Here is a 22,597-nt window from a genome sequence, read left to right as displayed (position 1 = left end):
GTTCACGTTTCGTGACAGGTTCGTAAGAGTTAAATCTAATCCGATATTATTTAAACACAAATTATATCCATATATTAGACCATGTATAGTGGGGCGTTATGGATGCCCCTAGAGCCCCAAACACCGCCCTCCAGGGGCTTTATGAGAGGCATTATGAGCTTGGGTGTTTTGTACATGACGCCACCCCCTTTAATCCTCCAACCAAACAGATTTTATGTTATTTATATTTAATTTAATTTTTATATTATTTATATTTAATTTAAATTATAATAATTGAGTGGCAAATGGGTTATACCACCATATCGCTTTTTGTACGTCCACTTATAACACGTATGTCACGTGTCAAATAACACCTCATTGTGGAGTGTTACTTGTTATTATTATTATTATTATTATTATTATTATTATTATTATTATTATATAAATAATGATAATAGTAATTATTATTTAATGTAGTTAGTTTAACTAATTAAATATGCATTAATTGATGTTTATTAGTTAATAGGGTGTTGGTGGGTTTTCGGATGACAATAAAATTACAATAATGTGTTTTCATCTTATTTTTACTCTCAATTATCATGGACTATCTTAAGAGGCCGGGCACAACCATACTTGTCATAAAAATATTTAAATTTTAATGATTAAACACAAATAAATAAAAATATTCATTAGAATAAAAAATTTCATAATTCAAACTAAAAAAAAAACAAATATAAAAATCACAAGATCAATTATCCTTTTTCGCCATCTCATGTTTTCTCTTAGTAATAAGAATATGTAAATTGTAGATATATGATTTATTAAGAAATTAACAATTGGGATTTGTTTCACATGAATACATGATAATTTTAGGTTATCCTATGTAGGAATATGTATTACCACTTTCACGAGCATTCACTAACATCTCATCTATATTCATGTGAGTGAGTTTTTTATATCGTATAAAATAGTTTAAATGGTTGTAAATGAAGAAAATGGAAAAATTACTGTTTATGAGTAAATTTGGAGAAACATATTTTGTCTTCTATATTTTTCTTTTAATGTTTTTAAAAGTGATTGTGAGTTGAGGATCGAGAAAAGTTAATGATGAAATGATTAAAAATATATATTATTTATTTAAAAAAGAGAGAGAAATATGATGTTTTTTTAGTATAATCGTAGAGATAAAGATAGACTAACCACTTGGAATGCTATAAGAGAACATTCCTCAATATTATTGTGAGCGGGATCTTTATATTATCTAGAGTAGTTGTAAGTAGAGTAGATATAGAAACTTCTGTTGATGAGTAAATCTGGAGAAACATTGGTCACCTTCTATAAACTTTTAATGTTTTTTGAAAGTCACTGTGAGTAGTAAGAGAGAAACAAATATAATTATAAACATATAAAAAATACTATTTAATCAAAAATATAAGAAAAAATATAGTGGTTTTTAGTGTAATTATAAATATGAAGATAGAGAAAATGTAATAATAAAAGTAAAAGTATACTTTTATCATTACCTTTCTTTCTACTCCACTCACAAACATTTTCAAAAACATTCCAATAATATAAAGGGTAAACGATGTTTCTTTAAATTTATTGATCAACAAAAGTTTTTTTATGTACTCCACTCACAACTATTTACAACTACTCTATATATATATATATATATATATATATATATATATATATATAATATAAAAAATTCAATCACAAAATTAATATTACAAGGGGGTTGTTGGGTATCCAGCTAATATATAATACTAGCTTATCCCCAATATTACGGGATTGTTTTATATTATTTGTTTATAATATATATATATATATATATATATATATATATATATATATATATATATATATATATAGGGTAAGGATCCTAAGAGAACCCTTTGCAAATTGAGAACTTTGAGAAACATTTTGGACCACTAAAAACACATTTAAAAATATATTTAAAAAAATCATAAAACAAAAAATAATAAAAATTTTAAAAAAGTAAAAAAATCAAAATTTTTATATTTCATTCCGGTTTCATTAAAAAAATAAAAAAAATAGAAAAAAAACGTTGTATTATACACATATGTATAATTTTATTTAATCTTTAGTTACGTAATATACACATATGTACAGCATCATTTATCTTAAATTATACACATGCGTACAAAAAAAAACATGTAAATGTACATATATGTATATATTATACATATGTGTATATAATTTAGCTAAACCAAGTTTTTTTTAATGAAACCTAGATGATAAAATAAGAATTTTGGTTTTTTTTACTTTTTTGAATTTTGAATTTTATTTTATTTTATGATTTTTTTTATTTTTGGGTTTTTTGTGGTCCAAAATGGTTCTTATAGTTCTCAATTTCAAAAAGGTTCTCTCATGATCCTAATCATATATATATATATATATATATATATATATATATATATATTGGATTTTAATTTTATTTATCGTAAAAAAGTTAATAATATACTTAGGATTTGATAGTGAAAGAGTTTCACAAGTAAATGAGATGTTATAACCCGGTTGAAAAGCTATATATGTTTGGTGAGACCCATGACCCACTTATTGTTTTACTATAAAATTGTTTCTTAATTACAAATAATATTTGTTTTTTGAAAAAAATTATATTAATTTTTAGTATATCCTTATTTTATATGATTTTCATATCAAATATTTGGTGAGATTAATTTTTATTTATGGAGATGTTATAACCCGTTTAAGGAATATATGGATTTGGTGAGATTCATACATGTGAATTCGGGTCAAATGCATGAGAAGCCTCCTTTTACAAATAACGCAATCTGATGGCTTGAGTGAATATAAGGAGCAACCAGAGAGCTTTTAAAGATTTCGTTTATATATATTATAGATTTGAAAATGAGTATTGACCATGCAAACATCAAAACATATACTCTCTCCGTCCTATTTTAAATGCCATTTTTCCATTTTTGGTTGTCCCAATTTAAATGTCATTTCTATACGTATAAATTCAATTTCCAATTGTGCACTTTCAAAACTTTATTTTACCGGCCCTTGGGAGGGGTAGGGCAGCCGACAATCACAATCCAATTTAAGCTTATTTAAAAAAGATAAAATAATTTTGCACATTGAAGTCTAGGCCATAAGTCATTTACACAATATAAGCCTATTTAAAAGTTTAAATCGATATAAAAAAGTTTAAACTTTGGAGCCATATTTTTACCCGTCTTGGCCTAGGAATTCTTAACGATTTTCAAAGACGAAACTACTGCTAGGAATAATTTGTTTTGTCATACATCCATAATCCTTATTAGAAAGATTACATGTACAGAGATGATGCACAAAAACCACAAATTGGTTATAGTAGAATATCCAAAGTAGGTTAAAAACACCTTAAGATTCTTAACACAGTTAAGCATGTTCATATAGCTATAATTGTTAACACCTTATTCTTATCTAAATCACATAATTTAATGATAGATATAGCTAAATATATATTTGTCCCTCACTTTTAAAGATAATATAAACTTCTATCAAAATTTATAAATATAAGATCACATTAAACTTTCTACATTATCGAGTCCTTGCGAATCTATTTACTAGTGAATTTGTTCTTTTTTTTTCTTGCGGATAAGAACACGCTAAAATTTATACCCTGATCAGGTAGCATTACATAAGGTCTAATACTAGATTTAGATACACTGAAGTACTGGAAATAATTAGGGCACGTCAAGCTTTTGACGCTGTTCTTGAGAAAGTATCTAGAATTAGCTTTCAATTGAAATAGGAAACTATGGATTTTTGTATTTATAGATTCATAAGAATTGTTGATATGATGTCAAGAACTATATGCTCATATTGCAACAATCTCTATTTTCATTCTTTAATCCACGTAAGGCGTTGATGCGCTTAGCCCAAATGTGGAACATCTATACATTCACATTAAATTGCCAAGAGCGATTGCGACATGTGATTTGTTCAAAAATTTTATTGATGCTCAATGTAAAGTATTTAAAGAAACAATTACTAATGAAAGTAAAGATCTCAACAAATCTTTAATTTCTCCCACAAACACCTAGTTTTTCGAGTCTTGATTTTGAATATATGTGGGTGTAAATTCGTGTTACAATTACGAATGTTAGGTTACCTTATGAATAGGTTAGCTCGACTTAGCTAATTAAGTCAACTTAATGTAGTTAGTTAAACCTAAATGAGTTACTTAGGTAGTTACAGACCGGCTCATAAATATTGTCATGGAATGATAAATATGGGGTGGTTTGGATGAAGTGAGGAAGATGTCATGGGTGGCTTGGGAGGTAGTCACCAAACCTATAAAAGAAGGGGGTTTAGGTATCGCTCGTTTAGAGGTTAATAATCAAGCGCTGATTACTAAATGGCTTGGGAGATTTCTAAACGATCATCACGTGATGTGGAGAAGAGTAAGTGTTGTCTATTCACGGGTCCTCGCGCTGTTGGGGGCTTGCTCCGGTTAATAATGGGGTTCCCGGGGTTTGGAAGAATTGTGTTATGTTTTGGAACAAATTTAAGGTTGATGGTGTGGGTTTTAATAGAGTGGTCCGGGCCACAGTTGGGAATGGTCGCCAAGTTCGGTTTTGGATGGATTTGTGGTTGGGTTCGGCGCCGATTATGGACAAGTATCCGTCCTTATATGCGATAGAAAAACATAAAAATGTCTTGTTAGCAGATCGGTTGGTGGTCACTGGATCCTCTCGTCGCATTGTGTGGGATTGGCTTAGAGCTCCTTGCTCCCAACAGAAGGTGATCGAGAAGCAAGAGTTGGAAGATCTCCTTCAAGGGGTGGTGATGGCTGACCGTGAAGATTCATGGTCTTGGGCGGTTGGTAGCTGCAAAGAGTTCAAGGTTTCGACGATTAAAAGATGGATGGTGCGGTCCGTTGTGGATGCTGGGAGTTTCGGTTTTCAATGGAGCGATTGGGTCCCGAAAAAATGTAATATTTTTATGTGGAGGGCCGTTCTGGATTGTCTTCCAACCAAGGAGGCTTTAGCTAGACGTCATTTGCATTGTGATGATCATAGTTGCGCTTTATATGAGAGTAATGAGGAATCGCTCGAGCACTTGTTAACCGGGTGTTTCATTTCTATGGCCGTTTGGAATGCGATTGGTTCATGGTGCAACATCCCTAGATCTTTTGTTTTCCATGTCAATGATTTGGTGGAACTGCATAAGGTTAGTGGTGCGACGGGGAACAAGAGATTGATTATTCATGGCATTGTCATCATTACTTGTTGGAGGATTTGGCGGGCTAGGAATGAAAAGATTTTTTCGGGCAAGAACACTAAGGTGGTAGAAATGGTTGCGGATATAAAATCTTTGGGTTTTCTTTGGTACAAAAATAGATCTAAGATAGGGGTAGTGGATTGGAAAAGATGGTGTTTATTTGATGTAACGTGATTGTTGTTTTTGGTTTTTGGCTTTTGGCGTCTTTCTCCATCTTGGTGATAGTCGTTGGTTGTGTTTGTTTTTAATGAAAGTCAATTTTCAAAAAAAAAAATTAAATTTGCAACAATCTAGATTACAATACCTCTTTGATTCAATAGAACCAAAGATTACAAAGAACAAAAATACGTATCAAATATAGAAACAACGATACTATACTAGCAGATTGACAACACAACAATCTGGAATACAAAAGAAGACCAATCAACAATGAGAAGATTGATCAAATACGAAAAACACCGAAACCCTAGTTTGGGAAGATGTTGATGATAAATGAAACATAGCGATGATCGCATGATGAACTGAAAAACTTTAACCCTAGCTTATGAGTTGATATTATAACAAATATCAGTCACAAATTCTTAGACCCAAGCCTTCACTTCTACTTCGACTTCAATAGCCCAACTTTCTAGCCAATCCAAGTAGCCAAGTCCTCGTCTATAAGTAGTCAAAGCCGAATTCAATCCAGCCGTCAAGTTTTCCTTAAAACCAAAAAAAAAAAATCAAAATTATAGCATACTTAATACATCATCATTTAAACTATAACACAACATTAAGTTGCATAGAGAATATATAACATTTTAAAAAAATATTCCCGCCAATCCTTTAAACGATTCCATGGAATCAAAGTTGTCATACCTCAAAACCCGGGTGAGCGAATTAGGTTGAATTTACACATTTAAAGCCCTAATTAATATACAATGGGTGACAAAACAATGCAATGATTAAATATTTATTCAAACCAGATGACGATTGAACTTATATTTATCTTAAGTCGGTTGACACGCAACCGACAAATCAGTATTACAGACAGATCCATTAACTTTAAAACAATAACGCTAACATCCTCAGTTACTGCGGGAAACCAATTATCCACGCCCATATCCTTGACAGAGTATTAATGACAAAATGGTTTGTAATATCGAGAGGCTAGCGTGACGATAAGTTTTCAAAACTATATACCCTATTTATTAATATTGGGTAGAGTAACAATATTAACTATAATGACTATAATAACCCAAGTTTTGTTAGATAATATTTATAATAATCTTAGTAATTCTATATTAATAGAAATAATATGTATATGTACTAGTTTTAAACTTTTGTTGGAAAGTCAAGATAAGTATAACAAATAAAATTTAACAAAGAATGACGGTTTAGTTATTATTCAAAACTCAATTCTCATATGCTACAACAAACTTCCGGATAGATCGGCATGGTGACGATCATTCGTTTCTTTTTCTTAAACATACTCAAACTCTCTCAATTCACATCTCACGAAACATACCAGCTCCTATTTGCACACGACCTTTGTTCTTCGTTACCATCACTGCATCACCCCGCCACCATTAAATAAGCATCATCCTCCGCTGCCGCCGCGGACTGCCTCCGCCACCACAAATCGGACACTACCGGGCCGCTAACTACCAGACACCTATTTTGTTCTCAGTCGTAAGCGTCCCCGTGTTACCGCCTCTAACGCCTCGATTTCTGATCATATCAGCTCACTGTGCGGGTAATAATTCCAATCCTTCCTTTGTTTTATTCATTACGATACGTTGTGGTCGTATGTGGCTGTGACGATTGACGGTTCCGGCCATTTAAAAGCTTTAACTCTCTAAACGTTAATAGAGGCATGTTTGCATATTGGAGATATATTTTATTAATCAGAAATAAAGTAAAGAAATAAAAAGAAGTTGGAACAAAAAAACAAACAAACAAACCAATCTGACATGTTTGTTAAAAGAACAGGCACGTGAATTATGAACATGTTGACTTGATTTCACCATATAATCATATAAGGGTATTGGTGATCCATAAAACCATCAATATAACTAAAACGTATAAAGCTATATTTTACTCAGGAGCCTTAATTCAATTATTACACTTATATGACTATTTATAATTGTATACATATATTATATATTATATATATATAGCATGAACTCTACCATGTAAATTATTTTCATACGTTATTTTAGTCTAACTAATAGTATCATTTTGTTAATGTTAAATTCAGGACTCTTGTCATCCATTTAGAATTATATATTAATATTAGTAACTATTAGTAGTTTAATTATCATATTTTTATAAAAAGCCTTGTCGCTACCGATCGGTTAATCACACAATATAAAATGAGTTCAGTAAATCTTATGTGAACTATATATTATAATGTAGATTCTCAATCTAGTTGAAGACAACTTGATCTGTTTTGCTTTGTTTAAAGGTACGGTTTCTGTTTTCGTTTACTCATAGTATTGGTTCTAGTCCATTTTATATTCGATGTCCGTCACTTCGTAGTGCGGATTTTTGTTATCTAGTTCGGTTTATTCGTATGATATGGTTATATTAATTTTATAGCATGCAATAGGTTATATATATTTTGAATTCATTATTGCATGTTCCTGTTTAAATATCTTTTAGTTATACGACTTTAGTTCAGTACTCTGTTACCCGAGCATTTCTGACTTGTCGTTGGGGCGTCAACGACATGGCACTTATCGTGACAGTGCGTAATCAAAGTTCACGGCGTCTCTGAAAGTACTCATGTAGTACCTTGGCCACTTAGAGGCGTATAGATCGATCTTAGCTCCGACTCCTGACTCCTGACTCCTAACATGGCACTTATCGTGACAGTGCGTAATCAAAGTTCACGGCGTCTCTGAAAGTACTCATGTAGTACCTTGGCCACTTAGAGGCGTATAGATCGATCTTAGCTCCGACTCCTGACTCCTGACATGGCACTTATCGTGACAGTGCGTAATCAAAGTTCACGGCGTCTCTGAAAGTACTCATGTAGTACCTTGGCCACTTAGAGGCGTATAGATCGATCTTAACTCCGACTCCTGACTCCTGACTCCTGACTTCTGTTTGAGATGGAACAATGTGTGCACGCCACCCACACCGTCTCTTTGGTGCATGGACTAGCTAGCTGTGTACCCCTCTGTTTAGGCTCTGGGTGCTTCCGTATTACACGACCTATTTATTTTAACATCATCGTCGTGTATTTTAGTAATTATATTTTGTTTCGCTATATTTATGGTCCGTTTTGATATGTGTATATGCATTTGATTAAATTTGAGTATATTCAGATTACGTCCCGATCGTGTATCGGATTATGTTTCGCATTAAATTATAGTTCAGTTAAATGTTACACGTTATATGTTACTCGTCACACATTATATGTTACAAGTTATATGTTTCTGGCTCTGGGTGTTTTTGTTATAGTTCTGATATATTTCCGCATGCGTTTGACTATGTTCTGGCCAAGTGTCGGATCATACATCCGAATTTTATTAAGTATATGTTTAGGTAAAAAAGGTTGGGTTCGAGTTTGAATTGAAGTTCGTATATTTATTCTCTTACGTCTGTCCTTACCTATACTATTGTTCTTTCCGTTACTGGGCAATTTTTGGCTCAGCCGTGTTTTCTTGTTTTGTTTTTCTTATTTTGTTTTCAGGTAATCCGGGATTCTGGGAATTTAGTGATGAGAGATAAAAAATGAAGTTCAAGCTTCTAAAAGTTAATTCATTTTGTTTAATAATATGACGTAGGTTGCATTAATTTTTGTTGTATTTTGGATTGTGGCGTTGATTTGATATCTGTAATAGTAACACGTTAGCCTGTTCCGGGTTGGGGTGTTACAGTTATGGTATCAGAGCTCAGGCTCTTTCCTGTAGAAAACTTATACAATAAATAATTAATCATGTGAGTTAATGGGTAGACGTCGGGTTAGGATTCCTCTTTTCGTTCTCCGCGTATTCCGTAAATCTTTATCTTTCAGCTCATACGCTACCTTACTTCCAGATGCCTCCTAGAAGACGTGTGAATCGCCAAAACGAGAGTGATGCTGGAAACGACCCTCCTCTTGCGACCCTTGTTACTAACGCCGTCAATGCAGCTATTGCGGAAATAGTCCCTAACATCATACAACAGTTGCAGCAAAATAATGCCGGTGGCAACAATGCCGGTGGGAACAACGCCGGTGGCAACAACGCTGGAGGCAACAATCCCCCTGTTGGTATTCATGTCTGGCTTGAGCGTTTTCAAAAGCGAAAGCCAAAATCCTTTAGTACTGCTAGTTCTCCAGTAGAAGCTGAAAACTGGATCGCGCACATCGAGAAACTGTTTGAAGTGCTGGGTGTTGAAGATGTGTTTAAGGTTCGGTTAGCTACTTACAAGCTCGAAGATGACGCTCACAGATGGTGGAAGACACTGAAAGCTGCCCGTGGTGGAGACAATTATGCTGCTACACTTCCTTGGAATGAATTCCGTACTTTGTTTTACCAACAGTACTTCACTGATGCTGATCGCAGTGAATATTTGAGAGAATATTCTTCAATTATTCAGGCTAATGATGAGCCCATCGTTGAGTTTAAAAATCGTTTCAGTCGATTGGTTAGTTTTCTTGGCCCAACTGTAGGCACGCAAGAACAACAGACCAACCATTTCAAGTGGGCCATTTGTGACCGAGATAGGAAGTTTATCTTGAACCTCCGTTTTAATGACATAAATGAGATAGTTGATGCGGTTAAGAACCTTGATAATGATAAGAAACACCGCCAGGAATCTTTTGATGAAAGTCGTAAGCGGCCTAGAGAAAATAATCAGGGTCAATCTTCTTCTCAAGTTGGAACCGAACAGTCCCTTGTACCCCGAGACCGTAGACAGCGTACTGATGGGAATTTCAACAATCAGCCACGAAATGGGGGAAATCAAAATCAGAATCATAGGACCGCACAGAATAATATGCAACAACATCATAACCCCACCAGAGCTCAACCACTTAATCAACAAAACCGAAATACTCCTCTGTGTGGCACGTGTGGGAAACGTCATGGAGGTGCTTGTCGTCGAGCTGAAGGTCGTTGTTTTAGATGCGGAGATGCAGGACACATGATCAGAGACTGCCCTCAGCGGGACCCTAGAGCTAATAATGGAGAAAACGCTAGACCTGCGCAAAAAGATTAGTTCTGGGGAAATTGAAGCCATGAACCGTTTTGATTATCCGTATTTGTTTTCGTTTTAGTACCCCGTATTTCAGTTTATTTGGGTTTGATTTCGTGCGAATTTGGATTTTGTTAAGTTTCACACTCTGTTTATCTGTCATGTTAGAAGACTCTTATGTTTGGTATGTTTGAAGTTTAACATATTTGGGTCGTGTTTCGTATCATTTATGTCAAGACTTTGACATCATTTTTTTTTGTATATCAACACGTCATTTTTTTTTTTTTTTTTTTTTTTTATATAAGTTTAGTCTTTAAGATGTGTAATGGAAGGACCGTTAGGACACACTCGTAAGGTAAATTGATGATTATGGTCGCGAACGTAACCATGAATTTACAGGTATGTATGTGTGCTACTAAAATCCATTTTGCAGCTTAATGTTCCTCTAATATTTAGATACGACATTGTCTTAAGTTTTCGCTATTATCTGCTAGTGTTACGTGTCTTTTATTATATATTTATTTATTTTTATATCAGTGTAGAAATGCATGTTAATATTCAAAATATGTTTTTGAAAATTTACGTTTTAAGTCTTGATTTTTTTTTTAGTATTCCATTAGTTATCACTTTTTATTTCCACTTATAAGTCACATGTTTCAGTTATCTGTCTTTCGTTTTGGTTATTAGTTACACAATTTAGTCATAGGCTTTAGCTCATCAAAATTTATTTATTTTAGTTATTAGTTATCCACTATGTTATATGTAATTCTGTGTTCAAATGAAATTTTTGATTTCCGTTTATAAGAACTAGTATTATCCGATACAAGTTTTAGGTTACCCATAGTTTCGTTCAATATCATCATGGCAACGAGTCAGCTATTTCAGTTTGGATGGTTTGATTTCATATGAATTCTGTTTTATATGTCCTAATATTTGTTTCCAAGACTTTGCAATTGTCATGTCTGAATTTATGAAAGTTTTAAGTTTGTTTCGTTTCCGTGATATCCGAAAGTATGTGTCACCGTCTTACAATTTCGAGAACGAAATTTTTTATTAAGGGGGGTATAATTATAATAACCCAAGTTTTGTTAGATAATATTTATAATAATCTTAGTAATTCTATATTAATAGAAATAATATGTATATGTACTAGTTTTAAACTTTTGTTGGAAAGTCAAGATAAGTATAACAAATAAAATTTAACAAAGAATGACGGTTTAGTTATTATTCAAAACTCAATTCTCATATGCTACAACAAACTTCCGGATAGATCGGCATGGTGACGATCATTCGTTTCTTTTTCTTAAACATACTCAAACTCTCTCAATTCACATCTCACGAAACATACCAGCTCCTATTTGCACACGACCTTTGTTCTTCGTTACCATCACTGCATCACCCCGCCACCATTAAATAAGCATCATCCTCCGCTGCCGCCGCGGACTGCCTCCGCCACCACAAATCGGACACTACCGGGCCGCTAACTACCAGACACCTATTTTGTTCTCAGTCGTAAGCGTCCCCGTGTTACCGCCTCTAACGCCTCGATTTCTGATCATATCAGCTCACTGTGCGGGTAATAATTCCAATCCTTCCTTTGTTTTATTCATTACGATACGTTGTGGTCGTATGTGGCTGTGACGATTGACGGTTCCGGCCATTTAAAAGCTTTAACTCTCTAAACGTTAATAGAGGCATGTTTGCATATTGGAGATATATTTTATTAATCAGAAATAAAGTAAAGAAATAAAAAGAAGTTGGAACAAAAAAACAAACAAACAAACCAATCTGACATGTTTGTTAAAAGAACAGGCACGTGAATTATGAACATGTTGACTTGATTTCACCATATAATCATATAAGGGTATTGGTGATCCATAAAACCATCAATATAACTAAAACGTATAAAGCTATATTTTACTCAGGAGCCTTAATTCAATTATTACACTTATATGACTATTTATAATTGTATACATATATTATATATTATATATATATAGCATGAACTCTACCATGTAAATTATTTTCATACGTTATTTTAGTCTAACTAATAGTATCATTTTGTTAATGTTAAATTCAGGACTCTTGTCATCCATTTAGAATTATATATTAATATTAGTAACTATTAGTAGTTTAATTATCATATTTTTATAAAAAGCCTTGTCGCTACCGATCGGTTAATCACACAATATAAAATGAGTTCAGTAAATCTTATGTGAACTATATATTATAATGTAGATTCTCAATCTAGTTGAAGACAACTTGATCTGTTTTGCTTTGTTTAAAGGTACGGTTTCTGTTTTCGTTTACTCATAGTATTGGTTCTAGTCCATTTTATATTCGATGTCCGTCACTTCGTAGTGCGGATTTTTGTTATCTAGTTCGGTTTATTCGTATGATATGGTTATATTAATTTTATAGCATGCAATAGGTTATATATATTTTGAATTCATTATTGCATGTTCCTGTTTAAATATCTTTTAGTTATACGACTTTAGTTCAGTACTCTGTTACCCGAGCATTTCTGACTTGTCGTTGGGGCGTCAACGACATGGCACTTATCGTGACAGTGCGTAATCAAAGTTCACGGCGTCTCTGAAAGTACTCATGTAGTACCTTGGCCACTTAGAGGCGTATAGATCGATCTTAGCTCCGACTCCTGACTCCTGACTCCTAACATGGCACTTATCGTGACAGTGCGTAATCAAAGTTCACGGCGTCTCTGAAAGTACTCATGTAGTACCTTGGCCACTTAGAGGCGTATAGATCGATCTTAGCTCCGACTCCTGACTCCTGACATGGCACTTATCGTGACAGTGCGTAATCAAAGTTCACGGCGTCTCTGAAAGTACTCATGTAGTACCTTGGCCACTTAGAGGCGTATAGATCGATCTTAGCTCCGACTCCTGACTCCTGACTCCTGACTTCTGTTTGAGATGGAACAATGTGTGCACGCCACCCACACCGTCTCTTTGGTGCATGGACTAGCTAGCTGTGTACCCCTCTGTTTAGGCTCTGGGTGCTTCCGTATTACACGACCTATTTATTTTAACATCATCGTCGTGTATTTTAGTAATTATATTTTGTTTCGCTATATTTATGGTCCGTTTTGATATGTGTATATGCATTTGATTAAATTTGAGTATATTCAGATTACGTCCCGATCGTGTATCGGATTATGTTTCGCATTAAATTATAGTTCAGTTAAATGTTACACGTTATATGTTACTCGTCACACATTATATGTTACAAGTTATATGTTTCTGGCTCTGGGTGTTTTTGTTATAGTTCTGATATATTTCCGCATGCGTTTGACCATGTTCTGGCCAAGTGTCGGATCATACATCCGAATTTTATTAAGTATATGTTTAGGTAAAAAAGGTTGGGTTCGAGTTTGAATTGAAGTTCGTATATTTATTCTCTTACGTCTGTCCTTTCCTATACTATTGTTCTTTCCGTTACTGGGCAATTTTTGGCTCAGCCGTGTTTTCTTGTTTTGTTTTTCTTATTTTGTTTTCAGGTAATCCGGGATTCTGGGAATTTAGTGATGAGAGATAAAAAATGAAGTTCAAGCTTCTAAAAGTTAATTCATTTTGTTTAATAATATGACGTAGGTTGCATTAATTTTTGTTGTATTTTGGATTGTGGCGTTGATTTGATATCTGTAATAGTAACACGTTAGCCTGTTCCGGGTTGGGGTGTTACAATGACACTCTTGTTGTGGGTTGTCATTAACGTGCATATGTTAGGGTCATTTTTATCGAACAATAAGCTTTTATAAACAACCAAAACACCGATAACAACCGCGAACACTCACAATTTGCTTCCACAATCCGGAGAGCAGCTATAAAACAACGAAACAACGTTACATAAGCTCAAATTTACGCAATTTCGACTAATCTAAGGATCTGTTTTTTCTCCTATTTTTGAACACAAAAACAAGTGATTTTATGTCTCCAATGATATCTTCAATAATGATTAATGACTTCTTTGCCGATAAACACCTTATCATTCCTTGCTTTTCAGATTCTCCAACAAGCTATAATAACCAAGCCGTGAAACACCTCGTTCTCCTTCGCACCAAGCTTAACAGTCTCGTGCATCACTAAAAGATTTTTTTACCAAAAACTGAAAATGTGAGGAATTTTACACCAACGCCTAATATGTTCCCAAACCACCGCCGCAAATTATCCGTTGTTTCCAAACCTATCTTTTAAAATACACACAAATTATCTTCCACTCTTAAATTTCTTCGCTCCAAGGCTCCCGGGGTATGAATTCTATTCATCTCAGCCCTCCAAACATGTAAATTGCACTTAACTGGCACCCACTTGCTCCATTTCATAACAAAATTATTCCCCACAAAATTGTTTTTGAGAAACAAACTTTTTACCCACTGCCATTAATTTTAAAGCGATAATGGTTTAAACACGTAATAATATGTATGATCTATAGCCGTTATAATGTTAACTTATCTCTAATCCTTTGTTGTTATGGTAAAATGAAGAATATGCATGTACGACTACTTCAAGACACATATGTTGACGTTTACCCAATGCGACATTGACTGATCAATGGCCTGCATTGTGGAAGTATAGCACCGGAGAAAGGTCAACCACTTAACGAAAAAATAAGAATTAGTGTGTGCGCGTGCGCATGTGTGCATAAAAGGAAAATCCCTCGCAATGATTAGATATTTATTCAAACTAGTTAACGATTGAACCTATAAAGAACCACATTTCTAAAACAATATACGTATCTTAAACCAGTTAGCAAACTACCAACAAATCAGTATTACAAACAGGTCTATTAGGCTATGTGTGGTGGAGGGGCTACAAAATTGGTTGATTTGCGTCATATGACGCCAGTCAACAAAGAATGGGTCTTTGTTTTAGGGGTGTAATGGTGTTGTAGCCCAATATATACTACACACATATTATTATAATAATAACAAATCAACAAACATATCTGGCGACAAAAGTCATCGTCCCTATTGTCGCCCGAGAAGGGGGGGGGGTTCCCTTGATCATTGTCCTCAACGCCCCCAAATCCCCAATGTCGCCCACTATGAGCAGCCTTAACAGGTCCATTAATTTAAAAAAATACCATTGACAGCTTTGGCTTCCACGGGAAACCAATTTGCCAACGGCCCACCCCCATGTCCCGGTCGTAATTAATGACTAAATTCCGACTAAATAACTTTCTTTAGTGAGTCCAATCAGTTCATTTAAATAAACACTAGACCATTATTCTTTTTATGAGACTTAATTGTACCCACTCATCATAAATTACGGTTACTTATTTGAATATCCATGTTCATATTAAAGCATTATATTTTAATAATAAAATTACAAGGTGATGGTTAAGGCTTAGACCATGCGTAGATTTTCGACATGTGACGTGACATCAGCAAAATATCGATTTTTATTTTAGGTGTGTAGTGGTGTACAAACCATTTGTCGCCCTTTTTTAATATTTTATTGTTATTTTTAAAAATACACCGGCGACAAAGGTATCCCCCCTACACTTATCGCACAAAAATCGGTCAGGGGAGGGTGATGTTGGTACCGAAAATCGCTCAAAAACCACCACTTACCACCCCATTACGTATAGCCCTAAGGATTCTTTAAAGTCTCAGGTTTGAAACTTAAGTGAGTTTTCAAATTGGGTGAGTCAGGTCTAGAGTGTTAAAATCAGTATAATCAGTTAACATTTCGTCTTAGAAAGACCCACTCAGATACTCGGATACTGAAGTTAATTCAAAACGTTATTAAAAAAACATTTTAATAATAAAATTAATGAACCGTAAAATGTCAAAAGTAATACTTGACACAAATCCCGAGGCAGGTCCACTGACCTATAGATACACACCATTACATGTATACATGTGTGTATATATACACAAGAAGAAAACCACACTAAAACACACACACAGAAACACAAACACTCATAACCTTTCTCTCACATATATATAAGCTTAAACATATATATATACATAAATAATCACCTATCAAACATGGAAAGTTATCGATCACTGAACACAACAGTATCATCAGGTGTCATGCCGGAATATGACTCAATTCCGGTGGAGAATTGGAATGCCGGCGATGGTCCGATCCGGCGCATTTTGAAGTGTACACGACCGACTCATGACTCTGAATGTCATAGGAGCAATGTCGTTTGGTACATCCAACAACTCATCCACACATATGTCGGAGGAGGGGTTAAGGTTGTTTTTATTATTATTATTATTATTATTATTATTATTATTAGTTTTTATTTTAATTTTTTTATATTTAATTTTTAAATTTTTTTATATTTAATATTAATTTTTGCATGAGAATTCTAGGTCGGATCCGGGTCGGGTTAAATTACCGGTGGATTCGGGTTGGGTCAAAATCCGGGTCGGGTTTCAAGTATAGGGTTTCGTTTATTCAAACTAAGAGGAACGATGTCGTTTGGTACATCTGGCAACTCATCCATAAATCAAATTTTTTTAAACTTAATTCTAATATTTGCATAAGAATTCCGGGTCGGGTCAAAAGTGGAGTCGGATCCGTGTCGGGTCGGGCTTGGTTTGATATTTGGGTTTAGGGCATTGATTTATGAGTTCTGATTACTCTTAATTACAATTGAGTTTTGAGGTTAAATTTGATATTTGTTGTCAAGGTTTGAATCTAGGTCATGATGATGATGTCATAATCTGATGAATTTTTGAATCTTTTGAATTTTGTTGAATTTTAAGTTTGAAGCTTTACTTTATTTTGGATTTAGGTTTTCTCTGTTTATTATATTTTTTTATAAAATGATGAATGGTGTCATAAATTTGAGTTATTGTGTGAAAATTTTATCTTGTCATAAAATGAGTTAATGAACATTGGAAAAATTGGTTATTTTGTTATTTTGTTATTTTGTTATAAATTGAGAAATGAGATAATTTGATTAGCAGATCAATAATAATAATAATGTCAAAGATTTTACTTCTTGTTAAGACTGGAGACTTAAATCAGATGTGAACATATAATGGTACATTCATATCGTCACACACTGAATCGATGCTCTTTTTGGAACTATGTTCATTGTGATATGATCTGTTTTCATATCATATCGTCATATTACATTTTTACCTTTGGCGGCCATTTTACGTTTCTTGTTATATGTAGCTATAAGGGTTTCTTGCTATAAATATTTTGATACATTTGATAAGACATATTTATTTCGTTAATAATTGTTTTAGTCCTGATTAAGTTTTATTCTTGTAGGTCTTGCGGTACGGTTCTGGGCCTTTGAGAACGTACTTACCAGATGGAGACATTGATCTGACGTCGTTAGCAATGTTCCTCACTTGGAGTGCCATTTGCCTCGCATTATCTATAATGTTCTTGAGGCTGAGATACATAGATCAAATGGCCAAGGCATAATAAAAGAAGCCAAATGCGTCAGCGCAAAGGTTCCACATACATTATACTTTTAAACGAATAGTGTTGGATTTCGTATACGTTATACAATATTCTTAAATAAATCTTGTTCATTTCGATAATTAGTTATAATTTTCGAATGGCAGGTGAAATTGATTAAGTGTCTTGTCGATGGTATAATGATCGACATATCCTTTAACCAAACGAGCGGACTTTATGCGCTATGTTTTCTTGATCAGGTATAATCAAGATTCATTTCCATAGTTCTGAAAAGCGCGACATCATTTAATCAAAATTTTAATCGTGTTTATGTTTATTAATACAGGTGGATCTCTATATACAAAAAGACCATCTTTTCAAACGCAGTATCATTTTAATAAAAACATGGTGTTACCACGAAAGCCGACTTATGGACGCAGCTCGTGGCCTGATATCTACGTACGCGTTGGAAACTTTAGTTTTGCATATATTCTATATGTACGATACATCCCTTGACGACCCACTGAAGGTAATCTTTTCAAACCTTGTGAATATAATTCGGTTTTTAAATTCTAGCCTTATATAGTTATGTATAGTATACTAATAAATATTAATACGTTTTTTTATGAATTGTAGGTATTTTACAGGTTCCTGGAATACTATAGCAAATTTGAATGGAACAAATTTGCTGTTAGTATTCATGGTCTTGTTGATGTATCGGTGCTACCTTTCACGTGTAGCGTAGTTAATATTATCGATCCTTTGAAATCAAGCAATAATCTTGGAGCAAGCGTTCATTCAGGTAAGTGATAATGTGATTTTACTATTTTAGTAGAGCAATTAATTACCGCTTATTCATAATGTAAACGTTTTTATAGGAACGTTTGCTCGTATTACGATAGCACTAGATCAAGGTGCTCGTAAACTTGGAAGGATCATGAAATTGCCAATGGAGAGGATCCCGGAAGGGATCTATGACTTTTTCCAAAACACGGTGAAGATATATCCGTCGAGAGTTGATCTCAGTCCCAGAAGATTGGCGGATCTTTGGGGAAATTATGAACATAATGAGAGGAATCTTCTAGCTGTGCAAATTAACGGAGGTTATCCATATTACTTACAATTGGTTAACCATTGGATACGCTGGGCCCACCGAGGTAGTTCTGAAGCCGGCCCGTCCTCAAGCGCACCTTCCTTGGTGCATACACTTGATTGGACGCTTAAGTTTGGGTCTTTTGATCCAAATTTCATGTCCAGTTTTGAGCCTGAGCTGACTGACGTTGGAAGACGCGGCAAAAGGTAAACTAAATATATATTTACACGTTTTCTCATTTCCTATTATTTCATTTTCCGTCGTCGTGTATATGTTACTCATGATATGTTTTTGCATGTTTTCAGGGTCCAGAACGTGCCATTGCCGATGATCGTTGGTGCAGTCAGGCTCTCTCCTTTGGCAATAATGATTAGTACTTTAGCATTTTGGTACCAGCATTAATCATGTTAGTCGAAGGTAGGGTTGACCGTCTTGTACAAGTTACTAATGATATTATGCATAGTGTGTATATCTTCTGATGTTAGTTAACAACTGTTCTAATGGTTACATACTTATATGTTATGGACTTATGGTTATCATTTTATTTTATCAGAAGCCTTCAAAATTAATCATTTTTTTTACTATATAATAAAAGTAAATTAAACACAACATTGTATAACAACATAACTAAGGTAGGTAAGTAAGGATGATAATATGTCGGGTTTGGGACATGTAAGGGTATTTGAAGCCGTTATCCTTGTGAGTTTCTTAATGTGTCTAACATTGAATGCTTTGATATATCATTTAAGAGGTTGTGTGTTCGTATCATATGACAACACTTACTTGGCATGTTGACCAGCGGATGATATTATGGACCGTTGTGCGAGCCTAATAGTAACTTATGCGTATATACATGTTTAGTACAAGCATTAATGGTAGAATAATCCGACACACCCATGGCATAAATGCCCTATAAAAAGATAATGGATTATTAAATACTCGCATTTAATGCTTAGTAGCACGTACTAATTCCCCTAGCGGTCTTTTGAGTTTAAAAGTGTGCGCGTGAACATACAACAACGCTAAACAACAAACACCGGTAGGAGTCCACTCAAAACACTACCGGGCATCTTTGAATAGCCAGAAGGTCTTTGCAACGACATTATTGCATTAATTATACCGTTCTAAAACTTCATTAATTATAATTAGCGCATATATGTTATACGAATTTATTATTTTAAATGAGTTGTTAAGACTTAAGATCGTTCAGTTAACCTTTATACATCGAACTCGATACCAAAAAGGTTTTTAATCAAGTGTTTTCATTTGAAATAATTGTGGTGTCAGCTGATCAGAGGCAAGATGAAGATTTTTTAATTTAATTAATATGAACATACGAAACGAACAACAAGCACCAGTGGTCTAGTGGTAGAATAGTACCCTGCCACGGTACAGACCCGGGTTCGATTCCCGGCTGGTGCATTTATTTTTTTTCGTTACAGTTACAGTATTATGATTTTATTTTTGAATTGTTAGTTTTAACTTTTAAATCTTTTAACACACCTTTTCAGTCCCTATGAATTTTTAAAAGTATTACATTTTGTGTCATAACATATTACATGTATTTTAGGTATTAGATTTGTCAATTATATGGATTTATGGGCCAACACTTAAATTTGGGATAGTTATTTGTTCTATCTTATTACTTTTTGTCTTAGTTTTCAAAGATTCTACACTGTTGATTCACAAATAAGACGTTTGATTCTTGAAATAGATGTTTTTTTACGTTAAGTTTTGATCATTACACCTATGCACTTAAAAAACAAAATAGAAAACAATAATAAAAAATATCTTCTCCGTATATGGATAACATTGTTTCTTCATTTCCAAAAACCTTTCTTCTTGACCTTACTAAAGGACCAACTATTTGATTTACACTCATTTACTCGTAAAGTTATAGAAACTGCCATTCATGATCGATCTTATAAGAGTCAGGATCATTATTTGTGAGCTTGTTTTTACATATAAGTGATTGTTCTAAATGTGTGTAAATAAACTATTTACATACACACAAATATATCCTCATATCCAAAAAAATATTACAAATTGTAGGTAGAAAATTTCTATATTAATACATGTTAAGGTAGCAAGAAGTATATGTAAGAAATCTACAACGTGATTGTTAATTATTAACACTGGACTAAGGAATCAAACTCTATTTTTAAAGATATATCCAAAAAATATCCGCATTTTTATCAATTATAAATTTGACATAATTCACAGGGCCCAACCAACCAACAATGGCCCATCACAAAGTAGCCCACTAAAAAAGAAAAGTAGTATGTAAAATGTTTACCTGTTTTCTTGATTTAGGTGTGTCATCTTTGCGCAGAAGCCATGCTAATTTTCCTTGTAACATTTCAATTTTATCGGATGCCCTGAAAGAGACAAATGTTTAGCCATTTAGATAGTGGCTTTTACCTTTGTATGTATTTAAATACTTTTACGTAGATATTATTTCTATGTCGAAAATCTAATTAACTTTCAAATGTGTTTAGTATTTGTTTATAAAATTGAATTGATTTATATGAGTTTTATAGTAGGTTGAGAGGTTGATTAATAAGTAGGAGATGAGGAATGTTTACAAAATTAGTAGGGAAGTAAGTTAAAGAATAAACCCTCATACTGAAGATCAGAAAAAAAAAAAAGTAAACTGTCATTTTCGTTCATGTGGTTTGATCACTTTTTTCTACTTTCATTCAATCTATAATTTTTGCCTGGCTATCCTTTTGGTTATATTTTCTTGTCATTCCGGTCCACTTCACTAGCATTGTTAGTTATTTCCGTTAAATTAGTTTAAAATGACTAATACACCCTTTAATAATAGTAACATAAGTAATAGTTATAATAATACTATCATGAAAGGACTTTTACTCTTATGAAACCAACATATATTGTGAAGAGACATTTGTTTGTTCATACAAGGAAAACAACAAAAGTTGTGCACTTTGATGTAAAGAAAAAAAAAACTATTGAGATTTCTTTTTGCCTTTTAACCATTTCTTTCATTGACACAAAGTTTTACACTTTTACTTGTAACCTATATAACCAACCATTTTTGGCATCCTTTTGGAAAACCATCACCAAATACATGACCAAAGTTTTTTCTTTTTTGATATATAAACACATACACACACTATATATATATTATTACATTTATTTTCTTTATTGGTGGATAGAATTATAGAAAGACAGCAAAATATTTTTGTGTTGTCACTTTGAACAGATGGGAAAATGTGAAGTGGGGGATATTGAGTAGTACTTGGTGTTGAGATGTGTTTTTTGTGGTGTATGGAAAGGGACTTGTCAAAAAATGGAAAATAACACATATGGAGGTATGGATAAAACCTTCCAAGACAACATAATAATTCAAACTCCAGAAGGTTATATTTTCTATATTTAAGAAACCTAAGCTACCTCTTTTACATAGTTGAAACTACTATATCAAGATATATGTACTACTCTTAATGCATGGTGTACATGTGTTGATGGTTTTATGGGTATGAAGATTTTTGGATCTTGGAAATGGTTTTGCCTGTGGTCCATTGGGTTGGCTCTGGGGATGTTATGAGTTATGGACCTTCTCTGTGGTCCTTAACCTAATCAAATTTATATGCACCATCTTGTGTCATTAGTTTCCATGTGAAGGTCTCTTGTCATTCATCTACATTTTCTACTAGTTCTATAGCGCAAACGGTTAAGTTGAATC

General features: G+C 33.7%; 2 non-coding genes across 2 annotated transcripts; one reads left to right on the top strand and one right to left on the bottom strand.

Annotated features, from left to right (window-relative positions):
* Nucleotides 1–20,239: 20,239 nt before the first annotated feature.
* TRNAG-GCC (transfer RNA glycine (anticodon GCC)) lies at nucleotides 20,240–20,310 on the top strand. The gene has a single exon. It is a non-coding gene; the product is annotated as a tRNA-Gly (tRNA).
* Nucleotides 20,311–21,174: 864 nt separating this feature from the next.
* On the bottom strand, nucleotides 21,175–21,277 carry LOC143568852 (U6 spliceosomal RNA). The gene has a single exon (XR_013141636.1). It is a non-coding gene; the product is annotated as a U6 spliceosomal RNA (small nuclear RNA).
* Between the last annotated feature and the right edge of the window lie 1,320 nt (nucleotides 21,278–22,597).

Source organism: Bidens hawaiensis, unplaced genomic scaffold (genome assembly GCF_021521415.1).
Source record: "Bidens hawaiensis isolate Kalapana, Puna unplaced genomic scaffold, B.hawaiensis_p1.1 tig00024236_1, whole genome shotgun sequence".
Classification (NCBI taxonomy): domain Eukaryota; kingdom Viridiplantae; phylum Streptophyta; class Magnoliopsida; order Asterales; family Asteraceae; genus Bidens; species Bidens hawaiensis.
This window is presented reverse-complemented; position numbering and strand designations above follow the sequence as displayed.